The sequence below is a fragment of the Myxine glutinosa genome, unplaced genomic scaffold (assembly GCF_964187855.1).
Source record: "Myxine glutinosa unplaced genomic scaffold, kmMyxGlut1.1 SCAFFOLD_738, whole genome shotgun sequence".
Classification (NCBI taxonomy): Eukaryota; Metazoa; Chordata; class Myxini; order Myxiniformes; family Myxinidae; genus Myxine; species Myxine glutinosa.
In genome coordinates, this window is record NW_027616833.1 from 31,329 (window position 1) to 48,130 (window position 16,802).

The following is a 16,802-nucleotide window of genomic DNA, read 5'->3' on the forward strand; positions in this document are numbered from 1 at the left end:
ATTAATTTTAAGAACACTGGATATATTACAATACAAAAGTTTAACGTACGAGATAAAAATAGGTCCAAACCCAAAATTCTCTAAAACTCTAAAAAGGTACATGTGGTCAATACAGTCAAAGGCTTTTCCTTGGTCAATAAAAAACAGACCAACATTCATATTAAAATTGTTACAAAACCGAATGGTATCACGGATAAGAAAGATATTATTAAAAATAGTACGTCCAGGAATACAAAAGGATTGATGTTCTCCTATTAGTACATTCATAAAAGGTTTCATTCGATTAGACAAGGCTTTGGCTAAAATTTTATAATCCGTACATAAAACAGAAATAGGACGCCAGTTCTCTATAAGTTGAGTGTCCGCTTTCTTAGGAATTAAGGTGGTGACTGCTCTCTGGCAACTCCACGGCAGTTGTCCATCCTCTAAACATTCATTCAATACCCGCAGTAGGTGAGGTCCAATGGTGTCCCAAAAAAACTGGAAAATTCACTTGTCAGCCCATCCAGTTCAGGGGCTTTATCAGGTTCCAAGGCCTTCAAGGCAGCGGTGAGCTCAGGTAACCTAAGAGGATCCTCCAACTGCTGCTTCTGATCCTCCGCCAATGTTAGAAGGTTAGAAACAAGTTCCGATATTGCATCCTGGTTAATGTCATGCCGCATAAACCGTTGTTTAAAATGTTTCCGGGCACATTCCCTGATTCTGCCATCTTCATAAAGGAGTTCCCCATCATGGAGCAAGCGTGTAATCATTGACGAAGAGGCCCCCCTTTTAAGGCTGAAGAAGAATTTGGTTGGAGCATCAAGGTCGTGTATGTACCTCATCTTCAGGCGCAATAAAGCATTTTGTGCTCGCCTTTCGGATATGGAATTCAGTAAGGCCGTTTTTCCATGGATTTGTTGCCTCATTCCCTGGTAGCTCACACTTGCGGTTCCCTGAAGCTGTTCCTGTAATTCCAGGATTTCATCTTCAAGTAAGGTTGTGGTTTTTCTTTCCTCTTGAACACCATACGCACGATATTGTTGGCAGAACAGTCTGATGTGCGTTTTGGCATTATCCCACCATTGTCTGAGGTTTGAGAAATTCCCTTGGGAGGCAACCAGAATATTCCAAATTTCCGGAAAAATGTCCTTAAAGGTACTATCATCAAGTAAGTTGTTATTAAATTTCCAAAAAGCACTCTTGTGTTTCGGGCAGGGGGCAGAAATTTTGAGAAATGTTGCGCTGTGGTCCGAGAATCCTGATGGGCAAATTTTGGATGACAGAACGAGGCGTTCAAGTGGAGGATTAATATAAAACTTGTCCAAGCGAGCAAGTACAATATTACCCTGAATACATCGACACCATGTGTATTGCCTGATTGATGGGTGCTGTACCCGCCATATATCTGTCAAATTCATTTGTTTTAAAAATTTGGTGAGAGGGATTGTGGAGGCAGGATGGGGCTCTGCACTGTTCCTGTCGAGTTGGGGTTGGAGGGTGCAGTTAAAATCTCCACCAATACAAACATGATTGTCTTGGTTTTTTAGGGCGTTTTGACTGTCGAGGGACGTTAGGTGTGTCCCAAGGTCATTAAAAAAAACTCGCCGAGCTACAGGCGTACTTGGGGCATAGATATTAAAAATAGTATATAATTTTCCATAGTAGTGGAATTCTAGGGATGCTAGGGATCCCTTGTGTATTTCGTCGAATTTAAGCGATGAAGGCGAAAAGGAGGGGCTAAGAATTATTGCGACACCGCCTTTGCGGGAGTCACCGTTACTAAAGAAGGACAGGCCGGGGAAGAGCCTACACCACTCTGCGACACAGCAGTCGTTGGCATGGGTCTCTTGTAAGAGGGCAATGTCAACTTTCTTCTGCAATAAAAAATCCCTTACTTGAACTTTACGGACAGAGCTACATCCTCCGTTAATATTCAGGCTACAAATGGAAAAACTCATTACAGCTATAAGGAGGAGTGACCACCACTCAATTTTTTGATAACAGTTCATTCTTAGCTTTTTGCAACCACTTCTTTAAACGGTGACGTTGGGAGGAATTGAAATTAAAAACGTGGGGCCGTTTTACCATCAGTTTAGCGGAATGTATAAAATCAGGTAGCTCCGGAAAAAAGGTTTCTATTACAACATTCCTTTTTCGGAATGTGTCCTTAAGAAACCTTTTTATCTCGGAGGGAGGGATTGGAGGGATTTCTTCTTCCTTAAGGCTACCACATTCACTAACAGAGTCATCTATATCAGATGGCTCAGATGGTGTGTCACACTGGTTTTCATCATTTATCTCCTCACCGTCATCACATCCCTCCACGTTATCGGATGGGGCATAGTCCATAGAGGGGGGGGGGGGACGGGGAGGGCATCTTCAGGGGAGCAGGGGGGGGGGGTACTAATTTTTGCGGTTCAACCATATCAGTTTCTAGGTCAGTAGACAAGGGCGAGGATTCATCCACATCTATGTCCTCCAATACCGAGAAACGATTTTCTGTGACGAGGGACAAATCTAGGCCAGAGAGGGGGGGCTGTCGGTTTTCAGTTGTAGGTTTTTTAAAGAGATGACCGTTTTCATCTGTTGTTTGCAGATGTCTTTTTCCTTTTGGGCAGACTAATTGAAACTCGTCCTGGTTAGTGGGAAGAGATTGCAAGGGTTTGGGGGGAGGAGGGGGGGGGGAGGGAGGACGTGATCATCGGGAGGGGATTCCCATCGGCTACCACGGCGGGAGAGGTAGGATCAGTTATAGCAGGCAACAAGCTGTGATTGGACGATGTCGCCTGGGGGGTGAGATCTATAGTTAACAGGAGATGGCTGCAATTAGATCCTTCAGTAGAGGGAGGGGCCCCTGTTTCAAGGGGAGGGGAAGGGGGTACGGCGGGGGGGTTTGGATTGGTGGTAAGAGGGCTTGGGTCGGTGGTGGACAGATTGGGATCAGTGGTGGTAAGGCTTGGGTCGATGGTGGGAAGGTTCGGGTCGGTGGTGGGAGGGCTTGGTTCGGCGGCGGGAGGGCTTGGTTCGGTGGTGGGAAGGCTTGGGTCAGTGGTGGAAGGGTTTGGACCGGTGGTGGGAAGGTGGGGGGGTTGCTTATTCCCGGTTCGGAGGGGAGGTTGCACTTGTGGAGAATTCTCTTTTCGGGGGCAGTCATGCTTAACATGCCCAAATTGTCCGCAGCCAAAACATTTTAGAACGTTGGTGGACACGTACACTGTATATTCGTTCTGTTGATGTTTTAATTTTATTATAAGGTTTAAATCCTTCTGGGAATTTTTTAAAATCATAAACACTTGCCGCCGGAATGAAACCACGTGCCTTAAATCGTTGTTTCGTGACCCAAAGGGAATCATGGAGATACGAGACACGATGGTACCGTATCGGGACAACTCTTTAATTAGTACATCGTCGGATACAAATGGGGGGCAATTTGATATCACGACTTTTATCGCTGGGCTATCTAGTGGGGAAATCATTACAAATAAATCTGGATCGATTGTCAAACCCTGTTCGACAATTTGTGGGACACAATCCACGTCGGACAAAAAAATAACGATCCGCTTGTTCATCCGTGAAGCGGCAACAACCTTGTCGATCCCGACAACACGACCGGTTGCGAGGACAACGTCCTCGACACTAACCTCACGTTCCGGAGGTACACAAAAGAACCCGTGCTTACGGGTCAGGCTCTGAAAGGCCGTAAATCGAGATAGTGCAGCTGCCGTGCTGGAACAGCTGCACTTACAACCCCTCCCCAACTCGGGGAGGGTGAATATATAATACAATCTTCCCTACCCGAACTCCGGGAATGGGAAGCAATCAGACCTCTCCGATTTCCCTAACTTCGGAAAAGGGAGGCAACAAAACAAACTGAAGGAAGGATAAACGAAAGGAAAAAAAGGAAATAGAGGTTTAAGATGAAGGAGCAAACACCGATCGGGCGACGCCCAAAAACGGCGAACCCTTACCAGCGATCACCCTGTGCTCTCCGGCTCTCTCTCCCGTCTCAACGTATATGGGAATCACCAGGAAGACTCCACGAACAGGTACAAGGACACAGAGGGGGGAAAACGGGAGGGGGGAGGGGGGGGGATGGAGCAACAACACAGAGCACTCACAGGCCTCCACAAGCAGACGCCATGACAGTACAACCAGCATACAAACGACCAGCAGGGGGCGCGAGAGAGAGAGAGAGAGAGAGAGAGAGAGAGAGAGAGACTTTTGACTTTTGTATCTTTTTATTATAAAAATAGAAAAAGAAAACCCCCAAATAGGGGTCACATTGTCATTTCAAGCAGAGAAACAAACAAAAAATATTAATACAGTAAAATTATGCACAAAACATTTCACAAAACAATAAACGTTTCTCCAGGATTTTACAAATGACTTCTTTCACGCACCATTTGGTCTCAAACTGTGGCAGCCTTCCTGTTATGGAGAAAAAGGCAAAGTCTAACTTTACACGGCTCGTCACAAGATTTTTAAACAAGAACAAGGCATTTTCCTCATTAGCTCCGAGATCATCAACTTTTCTTTTTCTTGATTTATACACTGCCATTTTTGCCTGTGCAAGCAGGAAATTACCTAACACATCATTCATATTCTTGTGTGAGATGTCTAAGCCATAAATGAAAACACAAGTGTTGAAAACCAAGCCAATCCTGCCAAAACAATTCTTAAGAAAGATAAATAAAGGAGCCAACCGTTGACATTCAACATAAATATGAAAGAGGTTTTCAGGCCTTTTACAAAAGGGACATTCATCTGCTAGGAGACTTGAGAAGCGGTGCAGCAAGTGGTTAGAGGGGAGGATCCAGTGTGCAAGTCTCCATTGGAGGTCACCATGTCGTGGCGGCACAGGAGGATGATAGAATCCTTTCCAATTAGGAAAATATGGGGGGGAACAAGGTAAGAGGTCTCTCCATCGAACCCTCCGCTGTGTCATTTGCCCTTGCAAAAGGAAACTTACGCAACCCAAATAGAGGTCTTTTTGTTTAGGAAACCCATTGAATCCTATGCTAAAGGGGGTACACGGAGGAGAGTTGGCAAGAGAAAACTTGCAAATAAGTTCAGGAAAGGTAGCAGGAGAGGCACCTTGTTCGTTGTCTGCTTGGACTTGCTCCCAGTTAGGTGCAAGCTGTACATAGGTATGAAGCACACAGCGTAGCATACGTGCCACAACTCTGGAGGATCGCACGCCAACCAGGCTTGCCAATGCATCAGCTCCAATCCAACTGCCACTTGGGCTTAAAAGATCGGCGACCGATTTTATGTTCTTCGCGACAAAGCATTGAACGAGACACCTATCAGCAGGCATATCATGGAAAATTGAATTGTAAAACAAAGGTTCCATCAAGAACATTTGCTTTGTGTACGAATGCGTAGCTGTTGTTGTCGTTAGAGTTCGCCATGCGTTTAGTACACTTTGATAAAACCTGGAGAGGGGAGACATATCAAGATGCGAGAGATCCATCAAGAATATAGCGTGGTCATAGCCTAGTCTCCCCGCCTGCTGCAAAAGGCGACGAGCGACGTCGACCCAAGGTGGAGAGGGGTGCATGTACAGCATGCGTAGAGCAACCGAAAGTCGAAAGGCCATTAACCGGCTCTTTATGTCAACCAGGCCTTGGCCTCCATCGGTCAGTGGCAAGCTGAGGACCTCGGGTCGCAACCAGTGCTTTCCATCCCAGAAGAAAGACACAAAGCACTTCTGGAGCTGTTGAAGCAACACTACCGGAGGGTGCAGCACAAAGAACTTGTGCCATAGGGTAGAGGCCACCAAACTGTTGATCACAAAGACCCTTCCACGATAAGACAGTTGTGTTATCAGATTTCTCCATTTTTGCAGTTTTCCTTCAACAAGATCCAACAGACCAGCCCAATTCTTTGCTACTGTGGCGTCATTACCCAAGAACACTCCAAGGTATTTCACGCCATCAGTGGCCCATGCAAGAGGAGCAGGAAGTTTGGGTGCCGAGTGACATGACGGACCAAGCCAAATGGCGCTCGTTTTCTCCCAATTCACTTTGGCTGAAGAAGCCTTTTCAAACACGGATAGACAATAACGGACAACGTTAATGTCATTGAGGTTCCGCACAAAGACACACACATCATCAGCATATGCCAGCACCTTAATGGGCCGTTCAAGATGAGAAAACCCAACCCCGGTTAGTCTAGCATGCAAATAACCCAGTAAGGGTTCGATGGAGAGAGCATATAGCAAGCCAGAGAGAGGGCAACCTTGTCGAATTCCCCTGTACAAGGCAAGGGTGTAACAAGTCCATTGTTTATCTTAAGCACACTAGAGATATTGTTATACAGTATCTTAATGTAAGAAATGAAGGTCGGACCAAGTCCAAACCGTTCAAGCACTTTGAAGAGGTACCGATGATCGACGCGGTCAAAGGCCTTCTCCTGATCAAGGAGAAGAAGTCCCAAATCTGTGGGGTTTTCTTTGCACAGTTCAATCATGTCTCTTACGAGGGAGATGTTGTCATAGATGGAGCGCTTGGGTACACAATAGCATTGGTCTTCTTTCAACAATGAGGAGAGATGAGGAGTGAGTCGCGATGCCAGGGCTTTTGAGAATACTTTATAGTCTGTGCATAGCAAAGAGATTGGGCGCCAGTTTTTAATATAGAGCAAGTCTCCTTTTTTTTTTTTTTCTTTTTTTTTTGTATACAAGATCGAGGTTCGTGAAAGAGCGAACATTAATCACACAGAAAGACAAACAGACACATAAAACAAATAACATCGGGAGCGGTAGACAAGATGGGGAGAGAGGGGGAAGGACACAAACACAACATTTGAGAGCAGGGACCGAGAGACATGGAGACATCGAGAGATCTGTGGGAGGGAGAGGGCTTTGGGGGGGAGGCATGTGAAGGGGGGGGAGGCATGTGAAGGGGGGGGGGGTGGGAGAGGTATAAACATATGGACACTGCCAGGATTTCCAGGAAATAAGTTGGAATTTCAAACAAGGTGGATCTGGGGTGAATTAGTGGGGGTAGAAAAGATCAAGGTTATGGATGGGGGAAGATAAGAGATGGTGGTGAACAGCTGTTTTAAAGACCTGGAGGGAGGAGAGGGATTGAAGGGAGTGTGGGAGTTTGTTCCACAGGCGGGAGAAAAGAGGAATGAAAGAGTGAAGGTGAGCAGAGAGCCGAGATTTCGGCAGTTTAACCATCAGAGGGTTGCTGGCAGATCTTGTGCGACCTGTAGGAATATTTGGGGGACAGAGCACAGAGAGAGCTGGGGGAGCAAGGCCGGAGAGGAGTCGGTAGAAGACAGAAAGACCATCTACCTGCCTGCGGTGAGTGAGTGAAAGGCCCTCAGAGATAGCTTCATCGCGGGAGATTCCAATGATTTTGAAAGCTTTGGATTCAACAGCGTGAAGCCGAGCCAGGTGTGAGGCAGGAGCACCAGCCCATAGGGGAGAACAGTATTCCATTGAGCTGCGGATGAAAGCCTTGTATGTGGTGAGGAGCTCAGGTGTGCCGAGGAAGGACTTTGCACGACGGAGGATGCCCAGTCGGCGACTGGCTTTGGAGGCCAGCTTGGAAATGTGGTTTTCCCAAGAAAGATCATGGCAGATAGTGAGACCCAAAAGCTTGAGTGACAGAACTTCTTGGAGAGGATTGTTGAGAAAGTAGATGGGAGGGTTGTCCAGTCGATCTTTTCGGAGAGACATAGTAAGAGAGTGAGATTTGGCAGGATTGAAAGACATGTTCCACTTGTTTGACCAGTCTGTGATTTTGTCCAGGTCTTCAGAGAGTGAGGAGGCTGCAGACTGCCGATCTGAGGGAAGAGGAATGGAGCGGCAGAGAGTGGAGTCATCAGCAAAGAGATAGAGAGGATTTTCCAGAGAGTCAGAGAGATCATTGATAAAGACCAGAAAAAGCACAGGGCCCAGCACACTTCCTTGGGGAACTCCAGCCTGAACAGGAAGGGGAGATGAGAGAAATCCATTCAGGGCCACACGTTGACTACGACCAGAGAGGAAGTCCGCAAGCCATGCATGGAGATTTCCATGGATACCATAGGAGGAGAGTTTGGTGAGCAGAGCTGGGTGCCAGACCGTATCAAAGGCCCTTGATATGTCAAGGGAGACAGCTCTGATTTCCTGTTTGGCATTGAGGACCTCCATCCATTGTTGAGACAGCAGAAGCAGCATGTCCAGAGTAGAGTGACCTGGTCTGAAACCAAATTGATGATCAGAGATCAAGCCATTGGAGAAGAGGAAAGATTTCATATCCGAAGCAATGATGGATTCCATGACTTTGCTGATAATTGGGAGCAGGCTGATTGGTCTGTAGTTGCAAGGATCTGTTTTTGCACCTTTTTTGTGTAAAGCGGTAATGTTAGCTGATTTCCAGGATGCTGGCAGATGACCTTGAGCAAAAGATAGGGTGAAAAGAACAGAGAGAGGGTGAGATGGAGCGGCAGAGCAGGATTTTAGGACCCGTGGGCTGATGCCGTCTGGTCCAGTTGCAGAATCAGAGTCGAGGTTTGACAAAAACTCCTCCACCTTGTCAGGAGAGAAGGACACAGAGTCCAGGAGCAGTTGGGTTCGACTGGGAAAGGTGGGAACAGAGAGAGATGGGTTTGGGACTAAGGATTTCGAGGCGAACACAGAGTTGAGGCATTCGGCTTTGTCACGTGCGATGTCAACTGTGTGGCCATTTGAGGTAAGGGAGGGGATGGAGGGGGAACAAACACCAGAAACGGATTTGACCAGACGCCGCCAGGATTTGGAGGAAGGAGACAGGTTTGAGAGTTCATTCTTGAGTGAGGAGAGATAGTGCTTCCTGGCACTCCTGAGGGTAGACACACACTTGTTCCGAGCTTGGTGGAAGGAACTGAGATTTCCTTCAGTTGGATTAGCCTTCCAAGAGGCAAAGGCAAGTTGTTTCAGGGCAACTGCCTCACCACAAGATTCAGTGTACCATGGACGGGAGGAAGGGTAAGACAATTGAAGGCGAGATGGGATAAATCTGTGCATGAGAGAGATCAGTTTGCTTTGGAAGAATTCCCAGGAAGAATTGATGTCAGAGGCAGTGGAGATGGGAGACCAATCCAGACGATTGATGGCTGCTTGAAGACCGTCCCAGTCGGCCTGAGTGAAATGCCAGACTCGTCGACGCTGAGGAGGCTCTCTGAGAATGGCCAGAGAGATGTCCACTTTGACAAGCACATGATCAGAAGAACCGATTGGAGCAGAAGAAGAGCAGCAGACATTAGCAGGAAAGTTTGTCATAACCAAGTCTAGAAGAGAAGATACTCCATTGGCTGAGATCCGGGTCGGGAAATTGACAGATTGTGTCAATCCCAGTGAGTCACAGAAGTCCTTTGCTGAGGTGCCATGACTAGTGAGAGAGGAACCCACACCCAACCAGGTGGCATGATGACAGTTGAAGTCACCACATATGAGGAAGAGAGAGTTGGGATGAGTGGATAGAAGTTGGTCCATGTTGTCAGACATTGAAATGTAGATGGAGTCATCACTGTTTGGGGGACGGTACAGAACACATATGAACAAAAGGTGGGAGCGGAGAGGAAGCCGTAACCAGAGGTACTCCTGCGGGTGAGGAGGAAGGAGAGCAGTGCAAGGAGAGTGAGGAAGAGAGTTTTTGACAAAGATAGCCACCCCACCACCAGGCCGAGGCTCAGGTCTATCATACCGGAGGAGGGAGTAACCAGGAAGAGATATTAAGGAATCAGAGACATCTTGAAGGAGGAAAGTCTCTGTTAAGCAGATCAAGTCTGGATTGTCAGAAGCAACCTGTATGGAGAGATCAGTCAGGTTTGAGCGAAGGCCCCGGATGTTTGAGGTCCATACCGTTAATGAAGAGAGAGGGGGAGCATCGGGTACAGGACAGGGGAGGGGAGGAGTAGGGTAAGATGAAGGATGAGAGGGGGAGGTAGGGAGAGCAGTTGATAGTGTTTCAGATGTTGCAGAAGAGTTCCAAGAAAGGGAAGGATGAGGAGGATGAAAGGTTTGCTGGTGAAGGGATGCGGCACAGTGAGGGGTTGTTTGAGGGGGGGCAGAGGAAAGTAGAAGGTTTGGGGGGGGTGGAGGTATGAGATAGAAGGGAGACGAAGTGGGGAGGAGGCAGCTTGGAGGAGGAGGGGGGAGGAGAGAGAATTGGAGAGGAATGGTATGGGGGGAGAATTGAATGGGAGGGATTGGGGGGGAGTTTTGAAGGGGAGGAGTGAGGGGGGAGTTTAGGAGGGGAGGGGCAAGGGGGGAGTTTTGGAGGGAAGGGGAAAGGGGGGAGATCAGGAGTGGAGGGGCAAGGGGGGGGATTAGGAGGGGAGGGGCAAAGGGGAAGTTTAGGAGGGGAAGGGCAAGGGGGGAGTTCAGGAGTGGAGGGGCAAGGGGGGAGTTTAAGAGTGGTGGGGCAAGGGGGAAGTTTCGGAGTGTAGGTGCAAGGGGGGGGATTTGGATGGGAGGGGCAAGAGGGGAGTTTAGAAAGTGGATGATTAATGAAAGACGAACATTGACAACAAATTGGGTTTGTTGTGATTTTCAAGTTAGCAATCCGGTTCAGGATGATGGAGGAGGGATGGAATGAATGTGAATTTAGACCATGTAGTGAGGGAGACGTATAAGATATTGAATTTCTTTTTTTTTAAGTGGAATGAGTTGGAGAGGAAATTGAGAAAAGCCTTTTAAATAGGAAGAAAAACAGCGTGTTGTAATATAGCACTGAATAAAAAACAGAAGGGGAAAGGTTAAACATATTTAAAAATATTTAAACAGAACTATGAACAATCTTATATGCACAAAAATACCAACGGGGGGAGAGCCGAGAGGGACCACCACGAGTCACGTGAACAGGGCAAACGGTGGATGGCAAGGAGATAATGGGGGTGGGGCGAACAGCACACCTGGACAGAAAATACAGGATGAGACAACAGTACACGTGGAGAAAATAAAATAAATGTTTTTGTTTTTTTTTGTTTTTTTTGGGGGGGGGGGGGGATTTAGAACGTTAGACAGTATTATGTTCGGGGTAGAAGGGAAAAAACCAAGAGCCAAGCAAAACACACTTAAGTTAACAAAACACCGACGGGGGTACAACTACAAGGCCACACACGATGAGCAGAAAACGATTAATTAATTACGAGTTACAGGAAATTCAAACCAAAACTAACTATTAATCAAACAATATCACATGGACGATAAAATAACGAATTGAAATTTGACAATCTATCTGGGGAAATGGGGGAGAAACACGTGGTCGAAGAACGAACGAACGAATAAGAATGAATAAACGAATGAGCACAGAGAAGGTAGTCTTTTTTTTTTCTTTTTTTGAGTTGAGATTTACATAAGGAAGTAGGCTTTGGGGTGGAAAGACTGCGAAAACAGAGAACGAAAGTTATTGGATCACAAACGACAGGCGCTGAGAGAAAAACAAAGCCTCAAGGTTGTACAGTGTACACTGTACAAGACCTCGAGACGACACGAATTAACGCGATTTTCAATACAGGTATGAAAGATTTGCACCGAAAATCTTTGACGGGACAATATACGTACATACACCATAAAAGAAATACAGTTATAACGAAAATACAAATTGGAACAATGACTTAACTTCGATTTCGATGGAGAGCGTGGAGACCTGCGAAAAAACGAACCGTCGCCAGCAAGACCGGAAACGGAAGTCCAAGTCCTTTCTTTGGAATGAGGGTGAGAATAGCCCGTCGGCAACTCTGAGGGAGCTCTCCAAGCTGGCAGCTTGCGTTCAAGGTGTTGAGGAGTTCGGGACCCAGTAGATGCCAGAATTTCTTATAAAATTCAGTTGTAAGTCCGTCCAATCCAGGCGCTTTCCCAACAGCAAGGCTGTGCAGAGCGGTGCCAAGTTCGTCCAAGGTAATGGGCCCCTCCAGGTAGGAACGTCCACCCTCACACAACACTGGCAGCCCTACGGAGATAGAGGCGACACTGACAGGATTTATTTGCTCCATCGAGTATATTTTCGAGAAATATTCCTTTGTGAAAAGTTTGATAACTGATTGGTTGAAAGTGATGGATGAGTCTGCCAAACGCAGTTGAGAGAGCTGTTTGTTCGGGAGGCGTTTCTCTAAGGAAAAAAAGTACTTAGTTGGTATGTCTGTCTCGTTAAGGTGCTGCACCCTCATCCGAACTAGGGCACCACGTGCATTCCTCTCAGTTATTTCTTTCAATAAAGACTGTTTTTCGGTTAAGGCTCTTTGCACATTATTATTTTGTCCTGTGACCCTCTGAAGATGTAAAATCTCTGATTGCAATAATTTCCTCGCTTCATAATCAGCCCTTTTTGAGAAGCTCTGGTATTGTTGGCAGAAACCTTTGATTTGGGTTTTTACTAGATCCCACCACACCAGTGGGTTAACAGAACAGCTTAACTTCCGTTCCAAGAGATCTGTCCAGAAAGATTCAAAAGCCTGAATAAAATTCAAGTCTTCTATTAAACTATTGTTGAATTTCCAGTGAGAACTCCCTGGACACGGTTTCGAGAGTTGAACGAATGCTCGAGCTAGGAAGTGATCAGAGAAACCGGAAGGCACGATGTCAGATTTGCAAACTCCATGTAACAGGTGAGAATTTACATAAATGCGATCAAGCCTCGCAAGTGAGATGTGGTTGTTGGAACAACGACACCATGTGTAGGATTGTTCGGAAGGGTGTTGTAAGCGCCAGACATCATGGAGATTATATTTTGCGATGATATTTGCAAAGAGTTTTGCGGTACATGGTTGAGGTTCCGGCCCGTTTCGGTCACATGAGGCATTAACAGTACAGTTAAAATCGCCACCAATAATTAGACAAGTCTGCAGATCCAGTGTTTGGAGGAACTTTCTCAGTTCAGCAAAGAAGGAGATCCGCTCACCATTTTTGCTTGGAGCATACACATTAAGGATTGTAAACTTGACCTGATTGAGATAGAAGGTCACAGAGGCAAGATGGCCATCAATGATATTCGCAAATTGAAGTGAGGATGGTTGGAAATGTTTCCCTAAGACAAACATAATTCCTGCCTTAGACGAGAAGCTGTTACTAAAGAAACACTCCTTATCCATAATGAGCCGCCACTGGGCCTGAACAGATCTGACGGCGTGGGTCTTCTGCAACAAAGCTATGTCGAGACCGTTTGCGTTTATCAGCTGCTTGATCTGGATCTGGCGGAGTGAACTTCCACCACCATTGACATTTACTGTTCCAATCTTGAAACTCACCATGAATTAACTTAGAGTCTTTTTCGTCTTGGCGATCAATTTTCTTAAACGGTGACAATGTGTCTGACGAAAGTTGAATAAGTCAGGCCTGCGTATAATAGCCTGAGCACACTCAAGGAAGGACGGTAAATCGGGAAAGTAATCTGTTAGGTTTATACTGCGTTTCCTGTACGTATTTTGCAAGAAAAGTCGTATTTGTTCAGGGGAAGTAGGACCTAGACTGGTAGGTTTCTCCATTGCTTCCACCTGGCTGTTTGCTTCCTCCAGGTCAGATTCGTCAGAGTCAGTTTTAATTTCCGAATCACACAAGCTTGTATAATCCTGCATGTCGCTACTGTCATCAATATTGGCACACGGACCTGCACTAGTTGTAACATCTGTGTGCTCTCCCACCGTGGGAACATTGCTTTGAGGAATAACAGCAATAATCTGTGGATTTGGTGAAACAGAAACAGCATCAGCAGATGCAGCGATGTTGCTTCCCCCGACTGCAACAACCTCCGATGGTGTGGCGGTATCTAGCAGAATAGGAGTCTCTTGCAAGATATTGATTCCTGCGATTCCAGCTTCACCCGGTGATGAAGTGAGAGCAGTAACTGGGACAGTTTCGCTATTTTCTGCTGGAGGGAATTCAGCATCATCATGCTCAGGATTAACATTTTCCAAAGTGACAGCAAGTTCATCACCAATGGTCTCAGCAGGTTCATCACCAATGGTCTCAGCAGGTTCATCACCAGTGGTCTCGGCAGGTTCATCACCAGTGGTCTCAGCAGGTTCATCACCAGTGGTCTCAGCAGGTTCATCACCAATGGTCTCGGCAGGTTCATCACCAGTGGTCTCGGCAGGTTCATCACCAATGGTCTCAGCAGGTTCATCATCCATGGTCTCGACAGGTTCATCACCAGTGGTCTCAGCAAAATCATCAGAGGACTTTCCAATAGCCGAGTCCGTAAAAGGTGAGACGATTCCATTTGATTTGTTAACAGGTAAACCAGTCCCTGCATGTGGAACGTCTATGTCCTCACATGAAAGGGGGCCGAACTTGTTGGCTGTAGGTACAGGGTTTGTCCCAGGTAAGCCTTGTAGAGTGGCTTCGGTCACGACTGGGGGGGTGTTACCGACAGGTTGCTTATTGTTAAATGCTACCTTTTTCTGAGTTAAATGACCGTCGGGAAAGGTCTTTCTCTTCCTTGACGGAACAATGGTGAAACCATCCCCGACGTTCGTTGTGCTGTTTGGATCATCGGGATGGGAAGGCTGAGCGTCATTGCCGGACATGGAAGATGTTCCCTTCACAGCCGAAGCAAAAGATGAAGAAGAAGAATCCTTGTTGTTTACGTGGTTTGTCCCATCGTTCGACGAAGCCGTTTTTGGGCAAGAGCGTTTCAGGTGTCCGAATTTACCACATTCAAAACATTTCAAGGTGTCAGTGGTTACGTATAATTGGTAATCATGATTATCAATTTTGAATTTCAAAACAATGTTCAGCGTTCTTTCGACGTTAGAAGGAGGAAGTACAAGATAAGCTTGTCTCCTGAAAGACATCACATGTTTAGCCCGGTCGTCCTGGCAACGTAAAGGTAACATCGTGACATGCGAAACCACAGTACCATAACGAGATAGTTCGGAGACCAGTCTCTCGTTCTTCAGAAATGGAGGACAGTTCGAGATGATGACCTTAACGGCTGGAGTGTCGAGAGGGGACACGAGTACGAAATGTCCGTCATCTGTCGATAATCCTGTACATACAATCTCGTGAACCAGTTCAGCCTTGGATACGAAAATAACGACACGTTTGTTCATTCGCGAGGCTGCACGAACTTTATCAATACCGATTATGTTGCCCACAGCAATAACGAGGTCTTCGACGCTGACATCGTTCGGCGGGACACAAACGACGCCATGTCTACGAGTTAACGCTTCATATGCCGCGTAACGCGAAAACTAAGTCATAATTTACAAGGGACGAGGGTGGGGGACAAGGGACGAGGGTGGGGGGGGGGGACAAGGGACGAGGGTGGGGGGGGGGACAAGGGACGAGGGTGGGGGTGGGACGAGGGTGGGGGTGGGATGGGGGACGAGGGACGGGGGACGAGGGACGGGGGACGAGGGACGGGGGACGGGGGACGAGGGACGGGGGACGAGGGACAGGTGTACGAGGGACGGGGGACGAGGGACGGGGGACGAGGGACGGGGGACGAGGGACGGGGGTGGGGGTGGGATGGGGGACGAGGGACGGGGGACGAGGGACGGGGGACGAGGGACAGGTGTACGAGGGACGGGGGACGGGGGGGGGGGGGGGGACGAGGGCGGGAGAGTGAATATCGCTCTCGAACAGTGATTAATTAATTACGAGCCGAGACAGATTTTCAAAGGCGAAAACAAACACAGCTGGTGGAGAAAAAAGCGATCAGCCGGAGAACGGGATGGGCCGTCGATTAATGCAAAAGTTATCCACAAACAGCTGCGGGCTCTCGTTCTCTCTCTCAGAAAAGGAAAAGGAAACAAAGGACACGGAGTGAATATAAATACAAACGAGATAAGAAAAGGGAATCGAGGAGGGAAAAGGGAGGCAGAGGGGGATGGGGGAGGCCGAAGCCCCGAAGTGTTGGGTCTGATCAAAGGGGAGGGGTTGGGGCACAAATGCAGAGTAAGGATGTGAAGATAAACGAACAGGGGGAAGGAGAAGGTGAAATACGACGTGGAAAGGGACAATAGAGTAGAACAGCAGAGCAGCTCGTACCTCACCACACATGCACAGCCACCATCTTGCCGCGCCCAAACACACCGACAGCCAGGAGAGAGAGAGAGATAGAGAGATAGAGAGATAGAGAGATAGAGAGATAGAGAGATAGAGAGATAGAGAGATAGAGAGATAGAGAGAGAGAGAGAGAGAGAGAGAGAGAGAGAGAGAGAGAGAGACTTTTGTGCCCTTTTATTATAAAAATACAAGCAATTCCACAAAGCGGTTGTAAGCAAAGCAACCAGTTTAAAGAAACATTTCGTAAGGATCATGAATTCACCAAAAGGAGCAAAGGATATTTAAAGGAAACCAGCAAGTATAAAAATTTTACAAACCAAAGGTGAAGACACAAACAAAACCACAAACAATTTCAAAGGAAATGCTCATGCAAGAGCTATGACCACATCAAGAGCAAAATTAAGCATTTAATTAAATTAAGCGAAACATTGAGAGAGGGAGAGAGAGGGAGAAAGGGAGAGAAAGGGAGAGAGAGAGAGAGAGAGAGAGAGAGAGAGAGAGAGGAGAGAGAGAGAGGGAGAGAGAGAGAGAGAGAGAGAGAGAGAGAGGGAGACAGAGAGATTTCATTCCTTTTTTTGAAGGAAAAAACCTTTTCCACCAATGCAGACAGGTAAAACAAAAAATATTTACAGGTCATGAGAGCATTTCTACAAATACAGACAGTGAGAAAAAGAAAACCATGGTTACAAATCAAAACAGACAGCAAATAAAGTTGATATATACAGTCATAAAAAGGTACCATTTCGAAGCATTTCACATTACACCAAATAAGAGAGCAATGCTATATTACAAGTTTAATGTAAGGACTCCGTCAGTTAAACTGCACAAGGAACGC

At 46.8% G+C, this 16,802-nt stretch overlaps 1 long non-coding RNA gene across 1 annotated transcript in view; it reads right to left on the bottom strand.

The window, feature by feature from the left end:
- Positions 1-4,201: 4,201 nt before the first annotated feature.
- Positions 4,202-16,802, bottom strand: part of LOC144889087 (uncharacterized) — a 31,928-nt gene continuing 19,327 nt past the window's right edge. The window contains exon 2 of the long non-coding RNA XR_013621586.1: positions 4,202-4,410. This is a non-coding gene — a long non-coding RNA (uncharacterized LOC144889087). The remainder of the gene's footprint in view (positions 4,411-16,802) is intronic.